Source organism: Argentina anserina, chromosome 2 (assembly GCF_933775445.1).
Source record: "Argentina anserina chromosome 2, drPotAnse1.1, whole genome shotgun sequence".
Taxonomy (NCBI): Eukaryota; Viridiplantae; Streptophyta; class Magnoliopsida; order Rosales; family Rosaceae; genus Argentina; species Argentina anserina.
In genome coordinates, this window is record NC_065873.1 from 21,936,963 (window position 1) to 21,942,962 (window position 6,000).

The following is a 6,000-nucleotide window of genomic DNA, read 5'->3' on the forward strand; positions in this document are numbered from 1 at the left end:
TAGTGCATCTGGAGATTTGTGTATCGGGTTCAGGTGTTTAAGTGTGGTATACTGGTATACATACATGAATAACATGATACGTCTTACTCTCATTTCGAATGAGTCATACATCTTTCACATTGTGTGCATGATCGCAAATAAAATCCATACAAATAACATCAGGTTATTTAATATTGATTTTTCAAGAAGTATTGAATTTGCTATAGAATATGTAATATATTGAGTTTTTTTTTAAAACAAGTGACGATTTGTCATTTATAGAAAATATAAAAGTACAACATAAACATGATCTACCCATATTAGGGTTTTGTTAAATTAAAAGAACCATGTGAAATAAACCAAACTAAGTCTAACAATCTCAATGTCATAAACCCTAAACTTGTTAGCCAAAGATAGACAAATTTCTTGCTACAAGCGCACGAATCTAAACTCTAAAGACTAGATAGAGATCTCGACCTAAAAAACGCTCTGAGACACAAAAATAGGGTTCTCTTCCCTGTCCGGCGGCGTGTCATTTGTCGTCGTCAGACTAGGCTTGTCGGCACTGTGCAGGTATGAGGAGATGTGTCGAGGCTCTTTGATCATGACCTTTGGTTGTTTCAGGGAGTCTTTGTCGGTGTTGTTGGGGTTGCAGAAGGGAGATGGCGCGGCGGCGGTTGGTTTCTGGCTTAAACACTATGGTCTGCCTCGATGGAGGAGCTTGACGTTGCAGGTGCGGCAACTTCTAGGTGGTGGCAAGATGGTGGTGATGCAGCTCCTTGGATCTGTGGCGGGACGGCTCAGATCTAATCGATCTGATCTGATTTGTCTTGGATTTGAGTGGCAGGGTGAAGTTGAGTGTCGTCGGATTTATTTTTCGGCGGCAACATAGTGGGAAAGCTGTGTTATCTTCGCAGTAATCGAGTTATCTTTCTGGTATGTCACCGCTATTATAAAGCAAAGAGAGTAGCTGGTAGTGCACTATTTGCTAGTTGGTGCCTAGTTGAGTACAAGTTTGTAGAGATGTATGATATTATTTCAGGTCTTTGTAATAAGGGGTTTAGGCTTAACATCCCCCCTTGTATTCGTCAGTTTCATTAATCAAGGTTCGAAGGTAGCCTCACAATCTCTCCTTAAAAAAACCCCCTAAACTTGCAATTCAAGAAAAAAAAACCAAAAAATTGTGAGACGAGACTCACTTATTATTGGATAAAATCGTCAACCACTGCCTCCACCACCAGGGTCCCAGATCCGAGCCCAAAAGTGGTTGGGCCGCAAAGCCCAAACCCCAATTGGGCCACCAATAGCATAGGACCCCAAGGTCTAAAATATTGACAACCGAGGTATTATTGAAGGTCTGAAAAATGAATATTGTGATAGAAATATGGAAAGTATCAATATAGCTAAAATTCGACAAGAACTACTTATATTTGTTATTTTATGAGGGTTAACCATTGTTACTCTCATAGCAGGGTTGGCAAAGCTCAAGTTCATTTACATGAGTAAACAAGCTTTGAGTCCCGGTATGAGCACTCTTTTACGCTTATTTTGAATCAAGATTGGTGAAATGGGCCCATGTTGAGCTTCAAATGTTTACTACGATATTCTCATGGTATGGAAGGATAATATCATGAGTGTCAAAAAACGGAAATTTAACCTTGATAGGACCACTATGGAGTGTCCCAAACTACTCTAGGCACCTAATATAGATCCACCGCCACCCATAAACTCCCCCCCCCCCACCGTCGTGAGCCACCGCTACCAACTATTAGAGAAAAATCAGGCAAGGCAAGCTGCGCCTGGTGATGTCGCCTCTCGGATCTAGATCCACGCTGTTAGACACCAAATGCCGACGCAAGGGCCGTCCTACCATAATCTGATCAACGAACCTAAACATCAGCGAACACCATCTCAGCCGAAACAAGAAACCGTGGCCGCTCAACCCGAGGCCACCTCCTCCTCCAATCAACACCTCAGATCCACAAAGGATGACGACTTGGATCCCAAATATGGATCCAGGACACCAAATCCGATTTGCTAACTACTCGAGACTTTGACGCCTCCCAAACTGCACCGCCATGCCACCAAGCAGATCGACGATTCTTTGCCAAAGTTCTAATCCACCTCTCCTCACCAAAGCGAGAGAGCACTAATGAATGAGGGATGAGACAACCAAATGGCTGAACAAAAGGGTGCTCGAGCCTAGAAGACTCGTTGGACAGAGGCTAGAAACGACGACAACGTAAACTGCACGAGACATAGGAAAAATCCTAGGGTTAGCTGCCGCACAACGTTGGGAACGAGAGCTCTCATATTACTTCGTATTTATCATAAAATTGACACGGAGATATATTGAGTCATTCATGAAAACGAATTTTACTACATGAACTTGTCTAATTTTAAATTAAAAAAATTGTCCTCGATGCATAATAGCACTTCAAACCTTCCGCAATTTCTGTTCATCATTTTGGTGCGCATTTTCTATTCATCATTTTGGTTTTCACCAGCATCTCAGCTAAACTAACAAATATATTTTGTGTTTTATGCTTTTTTGCATGTACAAAACAAACCTACAAGGCTACAACCGACCCGACCCCCCCCCCCCCCCCCCCCCCCCACAAAAAAAAAAACTAGGAACTAACTGAAGTCAGTATCCACCGCTTCTCATTTATGCACTAAATGTCACACAATTTTAATGCTAAGTCGGTATCTTCATCATTCATAATAACGTACGATAAACAGGATTTGGATGACTGATTAGGTTGAATTTCAATAGGGACGTAGCGTACAAAATAAGAGTTTGATTTCATTTCTTTTCAGGCCAAAAATCACATGCAAAGTTTCAAAACTACCACAACTATACAGCTGAGAATACAATGCATCAGTTCATCATTAATTAGCTCCAATGATTCATTACGCTGCCATTTATTTCTTTCCAACTTTCATATATTCTGTTTCAGTCGGATAGAGATTGAGACCTGGCTGTATATATTTGAATCCTTAATTCATGCATGAAATCATATTGAAAGTCATACTAAACATGCCTATTGGTAATTGGTGTATATGTAAGCCTGGTTTGGAATGGTTTCCTCCAACATCGAACAAAGTTGTTTATTTGGTAAAAGAAGCGATCGTCGACCCAGTTGTTCATCAAGTTGGTTCCCCAGAAAATATATCCAATTCTGGTATAACGTACCCTGCATATATAGTACGGTTAGCACAGATAGTGATCACTGTAGTTATAAGGTTATATTTATCAAGTATGTATACAACAGAGCATCAGTGTAGTTATAACACACCTAAATAGCGAGGCAAAACTAACTAACTAAGCATATAGATGATAAAGTTTCAGTGATCGACTGCATCTGCTAGCTTCTGGGAAAGTTGCATGAACGTTGGAAGAGATGGATCGAGATCGAGGTAGAGACGACATGCATTATTAGACGAGGAGCCCATGTTGGAGAAGGGGAGCACGTGCAAGAGTTTATCAGCTAAGTATTAGCCGAAGAGGTTTGCACGTGCCCTGCTTCTCCAACGAGGAACCCTCACCCTGTACAATCTTGCATGGCTTCAAAACACTTCAAGAAGCAGAGAAAAAGAATGGTCGAGTTGTGAGTTGGAAGAAGGAAGAAGCACTCGTATTTATAGTGCAAACAGAGAGAGGTCGAAGAAGAGAGAGAGAGAGAGAGAGGCTCTCTCAGTGTGTGTTAATTAGATGTCATGGTGAGATGAAGCAGAGGAGTAAATTCAAGGTCTTGTCCAAAGGCCATGCCGTTCCATCATGATTGTGATCATTTTGTACGTGAAGAAATCCAAAGTAGTGATACCTATATTTCTGAGGAGACTCAAAAAGGAGTCATGTCTGCCCTATTATCACAAAAGCCATCTCAATTTGTTTCTTCAAAGGATTCAATGCACAAAGAGAAGTGACAAACACTACCCTCTAAACTAGATCAGTGTCGAGTGCAATGCTGTTCATCCTTGGATCAAGAATCTACGGCCATGATGTTCTATTAGGTGGGGCCTTAATTGGGTGAATTTTAAATACTTCAGAGAATCTAGCTATGAAATTATTCAGTGTGGGATTGGATATGAAATGGTGTATATAGTGAGTGCAATGCAAGCATGGGGAGGAAGCGATGGAATAATGTAAGAGTGCACGTAGGGTTTTGCGTGTTGTGCACAAGTTTTTAAGTGTGGTATTTAAGTTTCGAGTTCTTCATGATTCACCCTACATATCTATTTGAAGATCATAGACATCAGCTTCCCCCCCCCCCCCCCCCCCCAGAATTTATGGTGCTATCATAAATATAAGGACTCTCGATTAAGAAACTCATGCCCTCCCTCCTGGTCTTCGACTGATCATCATCAAGATTATGTTATAGCTACTTATGATAATGTATGTGGGAGCAGAGTAACCCCTGTGTAAGCATTAGCTCACTATAGGCTATGGAGACGAAACTATTGTGCATATTTTGCAGACTTGCTTGTGCAGCTAGCAGGCGTGCACTTCGCTTTGGAAACTAGCTAGACTCTGCACAACGAGTTGGTCACGCTAAGTGTGATTAGCATCTCGTCTGGTTAGTTTATAAGTGCTTAATTTAACAATGTCAAACCAAAAAGTGTGTGATCCTTTGAAAGTTTTAGAGCTAGTCGAATGACGTAGACTAAAACTTCATCGAGGTATTGATGCTCAACCCCATATCTCACTCTAACATGACCGAGCTACAACAGATTTGACATGAAACTTGCGAGTTCAATCTATTTAGCAGGAGTTGCGGGTTTACTAGCAATCTGTTCTAGGGGACATGATAAAAGGAGTGCGTCGAACCTTGTTGCTAGTACCATTGCTATGTTCTCCTCCTTCATTTCAACGATGTAGGGTAAACCAAACTGACATATAGTAGAAACTAAGATTCATAGATCTCATGTGGTGACAGCACAACTAGTACTGCATGAAAGTCACTTTCCCCATAGTCATCATGCTTTCTCAACTTTCACTCTTCCTCCTGGGTTTACCAGACCTCAAAATTAAAGCCATAGCTAATTTTCTCAAGGAACCTAACCAGGGTAAACCATGCTTTTGCTTCAGCAGCTTACTTTGACCATCAACTCATCAAGTATGAGCCTCAGTTAATAATGTCAGATTTGGTCCTCCTAAGTTGAAACCCAAGAATTTAATCTCTCTGGAAAATTGGTGCACTATGAGTGAAGCAAATGGAAAATAGGAGTCACCCTTAGGTCACAAAACTGAGTTGAGGGAGAAGAACACATAGATTCTGGGTGAGGTCATTATGAAATCTTAGCCAAGTCTAGTAGTATCCTGGCGTGTGAGCACGGCACTTGAAAAGGGTGTGTACCTTGTAGTAGTAAATGCTTTATTTGGTCAAACACTCATAATTCATTCATGTAAGATTTGCAGGGTTTATATTCAATTATGCTATTGTATCCCACAAGTTTAAATTTTTACATACTTGATGGATATATTTGACTTCAGTCTGCTTCTAACACTGAAAAAGAACGACAACAAAAGGTACTTGTGGTATGGGGCATTTCAGCTCTGATTTTGCTAATTTTCTTTCTTTATCTGAACCATGTTCAACAATAAGTCAATAACCCATATTTAATATGTTTCAATATGTCATACATGCCAAACCATGAAAATCCATTTTTTGTTCAAATAGATGTGCACCTTAATCTCACAATTGGTAAAGCATGATATTTACTATTTAGAATGCGTTCAAAGTAAAGAGCACCAAAAGATCTAACGGAATTTTCATGCATTAAATTGTTAAATTGGAACTGAGAAGCAACCAAAGAACAGCTTTAAGGCCTCATCCCTCATTTGCAAGCTAAATAGTTCACACTTACTACCTAGTCCAGCTCCTGGATCTGAAAAATAGTGTTCCATACCGAGGAATAAAATCCTCGTTATCAATATCCAATTCTCGAACGATAATAAAGGGAAAAGCAGATTGGATTTTGCCAAAATTATAAATTGATTACCGCAGGTAAGTACAC